This window comes from Lepidochelys kempii, chromosome 10 (assembly GCF_965140285.1).
Source record: "Lepidochelys kempii isolate rLepKem1 chromosome 10, rLepKem1.hap1, whole genome shotgun sequence".
Lineage (NCBI taxonomy): Eukaryota > Metazoa > Chordata > Testudines > Cheloniidae > Lepidochelys > Lepidochelys kempii.
In genome coordinates, this window is record NC_136389.1 from 31,593,713 (window position 1) to 31,607,495 (window position 13,783).

Below are 13,783 nucleotides of genomic sequence, written 5' to 3' on the forward strand. Positions count from 1 at the left end.
AGCTGGGTTTCAGACAGCTGCAGCGTTCTATTAGTGCCACTTTAACGTACAGTCCCTCATGTCAGTTAGCCATTTCACTGATACATACTGCATGGCTAACTTCAAGAATGTCTGAAGGGCTAAAATATCTAAGAGCAACTTCTCACATTCATTTATACTTATTGCCAGTACAAACTAGAATCATAACTTCAATCAAGACAGATCCGATCAGCCATGAGAAGGCACTGATCCTGAAGGAGATGCCCAGCCTCAATCAATCACCAAATCCTAAACCCTTTAGAGTCCCACAAACAAGCTCCATTGCAGCAGCCCTCACCACTGGGTTAGGCACCACAACAAGGAGCATTTTAAATGCAACAACAGCAAATGTGTGTCCCCTCCACTCTATCAATGCTCCCAAACTCACCCACCAGTTAGTCAGATTCCCTACCTTCTTCTATGCAGTCCCCTGTGCATGGTCCGACCTGTCTGGGCTTAATGCCCTATCCTAACCCCATAAGGCCCTTTAAGGATTTACCTCTGCCATGCTGCCCATAGTGAAACTTGCTGATTTGTATATAAGCAGCCAATTGCTATTTCCTTTCTCCTGACTTCTGTCATTATATTATGAAGTTCTCAGAACAGGAACCTCCTCCTCAAGTGTTGGTGAGCACCTCGCACACGAGTGCTACTGTAAATGAACAGCAACAAGGAAAGTTGTACACTACGTGAAAATGGTAACGTTATCAATGATGCAAATGAGGCAGAAGTTTCTATACATATTTCTGTTCTGCATTTGCAAAGAAGATGGATGATGTGCTCATATCATCTGACAGTGAAATACTTTCCATTCCAACTAAGGAGGATGCTATATGGCAGCTACTGATGTTAAATATTTTAAAACCATCAGGCCCTGATAACTTGCATCCAGGAGTTTTAAAAGAGTTCACGAAGGAATTGTCCAGACTGTTGGTGTTAATATTTAATGAATCCTGCCAGAATTAGTTCAATTTGTTCATTTAATACTGGAAGCAGTAATGGCTGTAGCACTGAGAGATGAAGCAGGAGGAGTCATATTACGAGGTAGGACAGTGCATAACCTTATATTCACAGACAATATTCACCTCGCCACTTTGACTAAGGAGGATTTACAACCGGCCAATGGGAGCTGTGAGGACAGTGCTGGGGATGGAGCCGCCTCTCCCCAGGCCAGGCGAGCGCAGAGACGTGCCAGCAGCCAGCCACTTCTGGGAGCAGCATGGGGCCAGGGCAGGCAGGCAGTCTGCTTAGCCCTGCTGCACCGCCATCCGCAATCCACCTGTGGCAAGCACCTCCCAGCCATAACCTGCACCTCGCACACTCTCTTGCACCCCACCCCTTGCTCCAGGTCAGAACTCCCTCCTGCTCCTAAACTCCCTCACAGACCCCACACCCCCTCCTACACCCCAATCCCCTGTCCCAGCCCAGAGCCCCCTCCTGTTTATATTCAAATTCAAAAGGCTGAAGTCACATTAAAAGTATTAGTGAGTAGTAATAACTTAAATATGTTCAATTATTATTTGCTGATAAATTCTAAATCTACAAGTAGCTTTGCATGTGATGTGGCTCTCGAAATATTTTGTTCAAGGACAAAAAAATGGCTCTTTGAAAGGATGCCGACCCCTGGTCTAGAGGATACGGGGCGGGAGGGGGTTTCCCCAGCCTAGGTCTGAGTGAGGCCTCATGGCAAGCTCCAGGTGGTGTTTCCAGAGGCATCGAGCCCGGTCTTCTTGGTTTGCAGCTAGGGAAGGATTGGCAAATACTGCACCTGAATGCAACGTGAGCGTCCCCCAAGCAGTAAAGACAGCATTGGTGTTCACTGTTGACCAAGAAGGAGCATGGACAGGAGGCACAGAGTATGAAGCCCGGCATTCTGGGCATAGTTCGGTACCCGCTTACAGGTCCTGAGGGGGCGGGAAGGATGTGGAGAAAACATCCCCCTTCCACCCCCAATCTATCTAAACTAATCACTAAAACTACGATAAAACTACAATAAACTAGTAAAACTACTATAAAACTCTTAAAACTATGTACAACTATCTTATTTTAAAGTGTGTCAGAAACAAGGACAGAAAGTTCCAACCCAGACCATGCAATGTTGAGAAGGAACTAGAGATGCAGTCAATCCGCCCCACCCTTTATGACACTGGACAGAAGCACAAGGCGAGCCAAGGCACACTGTGCGGACCAACAGACACTACTTTCAAATTATCCGGCTCCAGACACACGGTGCTCATGCATAACCCTCAGTGGAATACAATAGGGACCATCACAACTAAAGACTACTCCAGCAGTCGTCACACCACTGCCAAATACAGAGGTAAGAAAACTCTCTACTCCTACTTGAGATTACCTTGTTTATGCATCCCAATATCGCATTAGCTCTTTTGGCCACAGCTGATGACTCACTATAACCCCCAAATCTTTTTCAGAGTCATTGCTTCCCAGGGTGGAGTCCCCCATCCTGTAAGTATGCCCTTCATTCTTTGTAACCATATTAAAATGCGTATTGTTTATTTGCGCCCAGTTTACCAAGTGATCCAGATCACTCTGAATCACTTGTCCCCTTCATTATTTACCACTCTGCAATTTTTGTGTTATCTGCAGACTATCAGTGATAATTTTATGTTTTTTTCTAGGTCATTGATTAAAGTGTTAAATAGTGCAGGGCCAAGAACCAATCGCTGTGGTACCCCACTGGAAACAGACCCGCTTGATGATGAGTCCCTACTGACAGTTACATTTGAGATCTATCAGTTAGCCAGTTTTTAATCCATTTAATGTGTGCCATCATGTTAATTTTATATCATTCTAGATTTTTTTTTTTTTAATTAAAAATGCTATGTGGTACCAAGTCAAACACCTTACAGAAATCTCAGCATATTACATCAATACTGTTACCTTTACCATCAAAGCTTCCAGTCTCATCAAAAACGATATATCAAATTAGTTTGACAGGATCTATTTTCTATAAACCCATGTTGATTGGCATTAATTACATTAGCCTCCTTTAGTTCTTTATTAATCAAGTCCTAAATCAGTTGCCCCATTATACTGCCTGGGTCAATGTCAGACCGACCGGCCTATAATTACCCAGATCATACTGCTTACCCTGTTTAAATATTGGCACAAAATTAGCCTTTAATTTCCCCAGTGTTCCAAGGTTTACTGGAAATCAATATTAACAGTCCAGCGGGCTCCTTGGATGCAAGTTATCTGAACCTGCTGATTTAAAAATATCTAACTTTAGTAGCTACTGTTTTAACATCCTCCTGAGATACTAGTGGAATGGAAAGAGTGTTATGATCCTATGATGAGACTACTTCATGTTTTTTCCCAAATACACAACAGAAATATTTATTGAACTATTCTGCATTTCTATTGATAATTCTACCATTTCCATCTTGTAATGGACCAATACCATTGTCAGGATTCTTTTTGTTCTTAATATATTTTAAAACTCCTTATTGTCCTTAATTCTGCTGGCCATAGATTTCTCTTGTATCGGTTGGCTTCCCTTATCAATTTTCTACAATTCTTAGTCTCTGGTTTATATTCATTACTATCAATTTCCCTCTTCTTCCATGTGTTCTATATTATCTTTTCATTTTTTACAACTACCCTCACTTCCTCTTTAAACCAAGTTGTTTTTTTAAATAGCACAGCTTTCTTCCTCAATTGTGGTTTTTGGGCATCTAGTGAGGTATTTTTAAATTATTCTAAATTATTCTTCTTCCCAGCTGATTTGGCTCATGATTAAGGCTGCAAGTCAGTCGTGGAGGACACACATTCCATGATTTTGTGTGACCTCCACAACTTAAGCCCTGGGCTGTGGGGCTCCAGCTGTCTGCCCCAATTGGTTGGGCTCTGGCTTACATGATTTATTGTTTATTGCCCACATTCTGTCCATGGCTTTTACTAAAAATACCTGTGCTAAACTCTTAGCCTTACTCATAATTGTTTTCAGCTTTGTGAAATTGGCCCTATTAAAGCACCAAGTAGATAGTACTGGCCTGGACTTTATTCTGCTTGTACCGTCATGATCACTTGTACCTATAATACCATTAATTTTTAGTTCTGTGATTTGTTCCTCTTTATCTGTCAGTAGTGACTTGGGGTGGATTCTCTCCTGCCCCAACCCTTGTGTATCATTCCTCCTCCAAAGCAAAGAGGGTGTCAAATGCTCTCAACTCAGAACAGGCATGTTTTACACTCTCTGTGCACTGGTGCTGATAGCACACAAGGTGGTGGCCAATGGAGAGTCAGACATGAATGTGCTGGAATGTCTGAAAGGGTAGAACTGCAGCGGATCAAAGCCAAGCCCCTCCAGCAAAAAAACACAAACGAGGCTGCTTTGACAGGGGGGTGAAAATGGGGCTGTGAAGGCAGTGAGACGGATTGAAAAGCCTTGTCCTACACTGCATGGCAGCCCCAGCTCCCTTACAAGGTGCTGCATGAGGGAATTCCTGAGTCCCTTTCCTGAACCTGTTATGATGGAGAGGTATCTCCCTTCACTCAGGCTCTAGCAGGGTGCTGATTCCAGTCCCCTCATCAAACTTCCCAGTGCACAGAGCTGAGCTTGGGAGACAGTAGCAACCTAGCAGAGTGGCTGAAACACTGCACCTGACCCACTGTTTGTTGGCCCTGTTGCAGTGTGCACCCAGCTAGGACGCAGAGACAAATGGTGGGTAGACTCTGGGTGCTGGCTATAAAACATCCCATGTGATAAGATCATAAGAAGTAACATAAGAATGGCCATACTGGGTCAGATCAGTGGTCCAGTGAGTCCAATATCCTGTCTTCTGACAGTGGCCATTGCCAGACAGTTCAGAGGGAATGAACAGGGCAGTTATCGACTGATCCATCCACTTTCATCCAGATCCAGCTTCTGACAGTCAGAAGCTTAGAACACCCAGAGCATGGGGTTGTGTTCCTGACCATCTTGGCTAATAGCCATTGATGGACCTCTCCTTCATCAACTTAGATATATATATTTTTTTTAACTCAGTAAAGCTTATGCCCTTCACAACATGCCCTGGCAATGAGTTCCACAGGTTGACTATGCATGGGGTGAAGGACTTCCTTTTTTTGTTAGTTTTAAACCTGCTGCTTGTTAATTTTATTGGGTAAGCCCTGGTTCTGGTGTTATGTGAAGAGGTAAACAACACTTCCTTATTCACTTTCTCTACCCCAGTCATGATTTTATAGACCTCTATCATTCCCCCCATTAGTTATCTTTTCCAACCTGAACAATTCCAGTATTTTTGATCTGTCCTCATATGGACATTGTTCGAGATCCCTAATCCCTTCTCTGTTTCTTTTCCAATTCTAATACATCTTTTTTCAAATGGGGCAACCAGAACTGCAGGCAGTATTCAAGTTGTGGGCGTACCATGGATTTCGATATACTGTTTTATTAGTGGTCCCTTTCCCAATGGTTCCTAGCATTCTGATATCAGGATGGCCTTGGGCACAGCAAAACATTTTGCAGTTTTACTTCATCTTTTCCCCAGTGCCCCACGACAGGAGCAAAGTGCTGTTTGCCAGAAAAAGAAACAGTGAATTCTTGCAAGGATTACTTGGTGCACAGTGGAATCCATGGGCTCCTCTGGGGCCCATAGAGAAACTTCACTCGCGCTCAAGTGCACAAGTTCTTTAGAAAGCACAATCCCTGAAGCAAAGAGCAAGTTTTCTAGTGACAGCACTGCCTGCCCAACGACTAGAGTGCCCAGCAAGGGAACAGCTGCATGCTGGCAGGAGGGGAGGAACAGGAGAGGGACTGGGCTGAGGGCCTCACCTTTCCCATTACCATGGCTCCTCTCTAGGCCTATCATGACAAGCCAAAGCACTTTTCAAAGTGCTAAACCCATTCTACACTAGTGTCTGAATGCATATGAAACGTTAGCTAACATGTGTGGAGACAAAATCTGCTTTACAAGTCTAGACAGGGTCCTGAGCAATGAGAGCCCAGGAACTCAGCGACTCCATCTCCCTCCACGTGCATACCTCCTACATTATCTGTATTACTGTAGCGCCTAGGAGTCCCAGTCATGGGCCAGGGCCCCATTGTGCTAGCTGCTGTACAAACAGAACAAAAGACGTCCCTTCCCAAAGAGCTTATGTGTAAGACAAGAGACAACAGATGGATAGTGTCAGATGGGGGAGTACAAGGAAACAATGAGACAATGTTCGTTAACATGACAGGCAGTGGTCTCAGCATACAGCATCCTAACCATGGTCAAGTTTTTTGTAGGCATTGCAGCAAAGGAGAAAGTGTTGAGGAGGGATTTGAAGGTGGACAGTGATGCAGCTTTGTGAATGTTTACGGGGAGCAACTCCCAGGAGAAAGGAGCAGCATGGGAGAAAGCATGAAGGGGCTTGCTTGAAAATTTAACAAGTATGACAAGCTGGCATCATGGGGGCATGAGTCAGGAGTCAACCGTTTGATACAGAATGAGAGAGAGTCAGTAAGTATCAGCCCTTTCCTTCCCTGGATGAAACCTGCAGTATTTACTGAGAGCCCACTTTTGAAACAGGCCAAAGGAGCCTTTCCCAGCAGCACTCTTACTCAGAGGTCAGCCACATTCACGATTCCTGTGCTATGCCAGCACAGGGACTGCTACATCCTAGCACCTCCCAGGGCACAATCCACCCCAAAGGGAATAAGAAACGGGGGACACAGAGCTGGGCAGATGCAGAGAAAAGAGCAGGCTGCACCATCCTTAAGAGCAGGTTCAGTTCCCTGGAATTCCAGGAGATCCGCTGGGACATAAAGCAGTATGCAGTCATAACAGCACAGCTGAGCACCAAATGCTCATGAGCAATCAAAAGGGGGGGAAAAAATCAATACCACAGAACCACTCAGCAAGCTGAATGCTCACTTATTACCAAGACCAACTGAATCACTAGAGTATTTAGTACAATGCCAGGCACACATGCAATATTAGGGCTTACTCTTCAATCCTGATCCTGCAGTCAGGTGACGATGTGAGCATTTCAGCCTGCATTAATAAACAAGTTTCTAGCTCCCCAGTTGAAAAGAAAAGCTGGATAAAGTGACCCCTAATGGCTCAAACACCAGAACACAAATGAAAGAACCCCAGTATATATATTTTTAAATCTCATGATTTTGGATGCCTTAACTCATCCATTCATGATTTTTTGAACATGTGGGGTTGGCAATACTGCATATGTTTACCAGACAGAGCTGATCACAAGGCCTTTTTCTTCAGTTTGGAAGGTTTTTTACAAATATTTTGGGTTTTCATTCAAAAATATCCTTTTCCAGAAATCAAAAACTCAACATTTTTTGCTGAGCTTGCTGATCAAGGCTGCAGCGTGGCTCAGTAGATGGGCACTACACCAGGACTCAGGAAACCTGCCACTGTCCACAGTCACAAAGCAGGTCACTTCCCCTTTTGTTTATCTCGGCTATTTTACTTGTAAGCTCTCTGGGACAGAGGTGGTCCCTTACCATGCGTGTATAACACCCACCACAATCAACCCAATCTCAGTTATAATGCAAATAATAAAATTATAATAATAATCCCCATTCATAAATGTTACATGCTGTGACAATGTCTCATGTGATAGACCCAGGCCAGTTGGGTACAGCAGAGTAGTCCTGTTGATATCCAGGAGGTGAGCAGGCTTCTACCTGCCCACTACTAAAGGACCTCCCCACAGCCTAAGGGGAGGATCCACAAGTCCAGGATTCCAAATAAATCGGGGGACAACTAATGAATAACAGGAACGGGAGTGAGGTCACAGGGCTAAACAAAGGGAACCTAATTGGGGACACCGAGCAGAGAACCCCGGACAGCACCCACTGCTCCTCGAAGGCGTCCAGGGAGCCAGTGGACGCTGCCCAGAGGAACTCTGCCTTGATGTGTGAATGGACCGAGGAACGGAAATAGCCCCCACAGTTGCAAGAAACCCCATCAGCCAACCTCCTCTCCCTGGTTTTGTAGATGGCCATTTTGGCCAGGGCTAGGAGGAGGTTGACAAGGAGGTCCCGCGACTTTGTGGGGCCACGGATAGGGAATGCACAGATGAACAGGTGAGGGGAAAAGTACAACCAAAACCATAACAAAATATCTAGGAGGAGCCGGAATAGGGGCTGCACCCTGGCGCACTCCAGGTACACGTGTGCCAGGATCTTCCTCATGCTGCAAAAGGGGCAGGTGTCCAGGAGGGGAGTGAACCGTGCCAAGTACATGCCCGTGCTCATGGCTCCACGAAGGAGCCGCCAGCTGATGTCCCCGGCGGGCCTCGGGACCAGGGTGGAATATAGGCTGGCCCACCGGGGCTCCTCACCCTCCAGAGGCGGCAAGAGGTCCCACCACTTCGTGTCGGGGCAGAACGCGAGATTGAGGACGTGAAGGGTGTGGAGCACGAGCATGTATAGCTGTTTTTTTGGCACAGTCTGGAACCGAACTGGCTGCAAGTCATGCAGCCAGCTCGCTGTAAAGGGGCAGGAGGCCGGTCGGGTCCACGGGGCAGGGGCCCAATGAAAAGGTCCGGAGGGCCTGGGGTGGAAGGTGGGTGGAGCGTGCCCTCTCATAGGACCTGGTCAAGATAGGCCCGAGCAGTGGGCGGTAAAGCAGCCCTCACCTCCTGAAGTATGCGCCGGGGAGTACGAGGCCTGGAGAGCTCCATTCGCTGAGTGAGCATCAGGGGATCCAGCCAGTCTCCCCGGTCATAGTCCAGGAGGTCTCCGACTCTGGTGACTTCTGCCGCGACCAACCTCTGGCGCACCCAGTGGGACTCCGTCACCTGCACACGGAGCTGGGGGTTGTGTAGGCGGGGCTCCGCGAGGAGATCTGCCCCCTCAGTGGCCACCGCAGACCTGGTCACCGAGAACAGTTTCCAGGTCTGGAGAAGGTCCTGGTAGAAGACCAGCAGCCTGGAGAGGTCTCACGGAACACCTTTCAGGTGGAGATAAAGGAGCTGCCGGTCATATCGGAGCCCTCAGAAGCAGCGCAGAAAGGCGTGTGCAAGTACTCTACCTGCACCATAAAGGAACCTCTGCAAGGCCTGGAGGTGGAAGTCATGGACCTGAGTGTGCAGGCCCTGCCCTCCCTCCTCCAGGGGCAGGTGGAGGACCCCTGCCGAGACCCAGTGCACTTCTGGCCAAAAGAACTCCAGAATCGCTATCCGGAGGTTGGCCAGGAAGTCCGGGGCCAGGACTAGGGTGTTGAGCCGGTACCAGAGCAGGGACAGGACTAGTTGATTGAGCACCAGTGCCCTCCCTCGAAGGGAGAGGCAACGGAGTAGTCCTGTCCATTTATGGAGCTCCTCTGTTACCCTCCCCTCTAAACCATGCCAGTTCTCCAGCGCAGACGGATGCGTGGCAGAAAGGTAAACACCCAGAGAGAGCAGCAGACCCACGCTCCACCGGATGGCCTGAAACGCAGGTGGGAGGGAGCTCGCCTGCCACCCATCCCCGACCACCAGGCCAGAGCTCTTGACCCAGTTGACTCAGGTGGAGGAGGCTGCCGAGTAGACGGTCTGGCAAGCCTCCACCTGTGCCAAGTCACCCGGGTCCTGGACCATGAGGAACATGTCATCGGCATACGCCAACAGGACCAGCCACAGCTCTGGCTCTCGCAGCACCAACCTGTCAACCTCTGATGGAGGAGACAGAGGAAGGGCTCGATCGCCAGAGCATACAGCTGGCCGGAGAGGGGGCACCCCTGCCGTACTCCCTGCCCGAAGCTGACCGGCTCAGTCAGGGTCCAGTTGAGCCTGACCAGAGACTCTGCGGAGGCTTATATCACCTGGAGAAAGCCCACAAACTGGGGTCCGAAGCCTAATGTTCACAGAGTGCCCAGGAGATACCCATGGTCCACCCTATCAAATGCCTTCTCCTGATCCAGGGACAGGAAGGCGAACAACAGATCATCCCTACACCCAAGCTCCAAGAGATCCCAAACCAGATACAGGTTATCAAAGATGGTACAGCCCAGGACAATGTAGGTCTGGTCTGGCTGGACCCCGTCTGCCAGCACGGACCCCAGCCACAGCGAGTTTGTAGTCCATGCTGAGGAGCGAGACGGGATGCCAATTCCATAAGTTGCAGAGGTCCCCCTTCCTCGGCAATAAGGCGAGCACGGCTCGCCTATATGAGAGAGGGAGGACCCCGCTCTCCAAAAGACTCAGCCCAGACGGTGACTAGGTCCAGGCCGAGGACGTCCCAGAACACACGGTAGAACTCCACGGTCAGCCCATCCATGCCTGGAGATTTATTGGTGGGTATGCGGCGGAGGGCTTCCAAGAACTCAGCCAGAGTGAGAGGCAGCTGTAGCTGGTCTCGGTCGCCCGTGCTGACCGTTGGGAGTCTGTCCCAGAGCACTCTGCAAGCGTTAGGATCAGTCGGATCCGGGGAGAAAAGGCCTGCGTAGAAGGTCCTGGCCCTCCCGCACATCTCCGCCGGATCCGTGAGGGGGTGCTGTCCTCTGCCAGAAGGCAGGTAACGTGCTTTTTGGCCCCTCTCCTTTTTTCCAGGGCGTAAAAGAAGCGGGAGCTGTGATCCATCTCCCGAAGGAGGCGGATGCAGGATCGAACAAAGGCACCCCAGTGGTCTTCGAGGGCCCGGAGCTCCTCCCGCTTCTCCCAGCACGCTCCGCAGAGAGATAGATCCTCAGGGCTGGCAGCCAGACGCCTCTCCAGCTCTAAGACCTCCCGTTCCAACTGCTCTATGGTCAGATCCCTCCGTTGGCTGGTGCCCCGGGTGTAGTCACAGTAGAAGAGCCGGGCACGCACCTTCCCCACGTCCCACCACCGCCACACCAAGGAAAAGGCGCCCCTCTGCCCTTGCCAGGCCAGCCAGAACTCCCGGCAGGATGCCACGAAGCCCACATCCTCCAACAAGCTGTTGTTGAAATGCCAATAGGCCGGCCCCAACCTCTCTGCACAGAGAGAGGCCGTCACGGTGGCTAGATGGTGATCAGAAAACGGGGCTGGCCAGATGCTGGAGGAGTGGGCCCGTGAAAGGTGGAAGCGTGACAAGTAGATGTGGTCCAACTGGGAGTGGCGCGACCGATGGGCCTCCACCCAGACAAAGGTGAACATCGAGACATCGTCCGGGTGGTGGTCGCGCCAGATGTCCACCAGTGAGCGATGGTCAACAATCTCCCAGAGGATGTCCGCGGCGGCCGGGCACTGCTCGGTCCCCAAGCAGTCCCACTCCTCGAGGGTAGTGTTAAAGTCCCTGCCTAGGACCAGGCACTCGCAAGGATCCAAGGAGCCAAGAAAGGTAGACGCCTGCTGACAGAAATGCAGCCGCTCCGGGCCCGATGTCGGGGCATAGACGTTGACAAGGTTGAACATGAGCCCCTCCATGTGGACGTGGAGGTGCAGCAGATGGCCCACCACAGCCTCAGCGACCCCCAGCACCTCAGGCTGTAGGTCAGGAGAGAACAGGGTAGCCACTCCAGCTGTACGAACTGTGAGATGGATAAAGTACACCCCTCATTCCAGCCACCAGCTATCTTCGGCGGCTGGATCCATATGGGTCTCCTGCAGGAAAACTACAGAGTACCCCCACTCCCGAAGGAAGGGGAGCACCTGGCACCTGCAGAGACCCATTCTACAGCCCCAAGTATTCAATGTTACAAGGATGATGGGTGCCATGAGGAGGACTGGGGGGGATCCTTGCCAGCAGAAATGCTCACAGCCCCCATTGGGCCGCACAGCAAACCTGTAGGTGAGCAAGGAGTCATGGAAGCTGCAGACTTGCTCGTAGGCCACGGCGGCCTGCTTCCTGGTCCTTTTACCCTCCCCGTGATGGCCCTTGCGGCCCGGAGAATGTGATGAAAATCCCCCCATCGCTGGAGAGCAAGCTGCACCCTGTTACGGGACCCACGGATGTCTTCCAGAAACTCGCACAGCTCCTCTCGCAGCATATTTGGGGGAGTGGTACGGTGGTCATTGGCCCCCGGCCTTCCTCCAGAGGTCATCCTCTTCCTGGGTAAGCGGTATCAGACCCAGGGCCTCAATCTCCTCGTAGACAGAAGGGAGATCACCTTCCACCATCCTTGGATTCTCCCCGCCAGCGCCCGAAGCGACGCTCACCTCGGGGCTTGCAGGGGCTTCAGATGTTAATGGGGCAGGAGGGGCTCCATCGGGGACCTCCGTGGGAAGGGACTCCAGTGGAAGGGCGGCGCTTCTCTCCCATGCTGCCACGTCTTCCCCAGCCAGCACCGGTGGATGGAATACACCCTTGGGCAAGGCAGAAGGCTCGGCATCGGTGCCCCCGCTCCTGGTCTTCTGGGGGACCTCCGCATCAGATGGAAAGAGCAGAGCTCGAGCCTTCCACTTGCCCCTAGTAGGGCCCAGCCCTCCATGGCATAATCTGGGGGCTGGCTAACAGGGGTCGGGTCAAGGGACAGGGGCGATGGCTTAGGGACTTGGGGAGGTAATGGTGGGGCAGCACGAGAGAGGAAAGATTCCCCCTGGGGTAGGCCCTCTGCTATGCTCGGCGGTATCCCCGCCGCACCCTTCTCCACAGGCCCCACCAGATTGCAGGCAGTGGAAGCGGGGCTCTCCTGTTCATCTGGGCGTACTGGGGGAGGTACCCTTTGGGCCCGAGCGGGAGCAGTGGTGGGCTGGGAAGGAGGAAGGGCGGCTCCGGGCACCAGGGGCGCTGGTGATGATGGGGCCCTGCCGGGGCTCCAGGACGCTCCTCCGTGCCGGGCTAAGGGGCAGTCCCTCTGGACATGCCCCATCGCCCGGCAGAGGTAGCACCGGGCCTCCCCCATGGAATGAATAATGTACCTGGTAACAGGCCGTAGGGCGGAAGGAAGGACCCCTCGAGCGCCTCTCCGTCACGCGCCACTGGCGGCAGTTGAAGCTGCACCTGCCAGCGAAATGAGAGGATGTGACGGAGGGTGGGATCTTTGCAGTCCATTAGGAGAGGGCTGATAATGGAGATAGGTTTCCCCAGGGTAGAAAGGGCAGGTAACAGGGCGGCATTAGGGAGAAAGGGAGGGACGGAGATCAGGACCCCTCGGACGCCCAGGTCCTCCAGCAGCTCAAGGGGGACGAACACGCCCCCCCACCGCCAGGCCCTTCTCCACCACCTCCTGGGTGGCAACCTCCAATGCTAGGAAGAACACAACCTCTCCATACATCTTGGAGCCTGCTACGATGGCCATGGGCCCCACCACCCTCGCCAACGCCTGCACATAGGTCTTCACGTTGGGTGAAGCGGGCACCAGGAGGCAATAGACTCCGTGCTTCCTGGTCAAGGTGGGGAAGGGGGACACACGGATGGACCAGGGGGCAGGTTCCACACCGCATCCCGTGTCCTCACAAACACAGTCAAAACCCCCACCACAAAAGCACAGGTCAAAAGTTATTCAGTCTTAGAGGTCCCCTCCACGGTGGTCTGCAGAGTCTCTGTGCACTCCCCCAGCAGCAGATGGTCCTCTTCTTCTCCTCCTTGGGGCTCCAGCAGAACCTCAGCAGCAAACACAACAGCAGCTCCAGGTGGCAGTCCGGTGGCCAGGCAAGAAGGGCCCCTCACAGGTGGTGGTGGTGCTGTCCACAGCAGCAACAGCTGGGGCCCCTCACTCCCCTCCTCTGGGGAGCGGGCCAGCAGGCACCCCCAAGGGGCTAGAGCTGCAGCAGCAGCAACCAAGGGGAGGGGGGGTCCAGCAGCCAGCCAGCAACCAGGTAGCAAAGAAGGATGGGGTGGGGGGGTGCATCTGGCCCAGCCAGGGGAGTAGCTAGAGCAGCGAAAGCCCAGGGCCTAGCAGCAGCC

The 13,783-nt window shown here is 51.5% G+C and overlaps 1 protein-coding gene and 1 long non-coding RNA gene across 4 annotated transcripts in view; one reads left to right on the top strand and one right to left on the bottom strand.

Moving 5' to 3' along the window:
• The window catches only part of RHBDF1 (rhomboid 5 homolog 1), a 116,335-nt gene that overhangs the window by 81,356 nt on the left and 21,196 nt on the right, over positions 1-13,783 (bottom strand). The window lies entirely within an intron of this gene.
• Positions 1,186-2,484, top strand: LOC140917888 (uncharacterized). Its single transcript, XR_012161032.1, has 3 exons — positions 1,186-1,366; positions 2,071-2,338; positions 2,451-2,484. It is a non-coding gene; the product is annotated as an uncharacterized LOC140917888 (long non-coding RNA).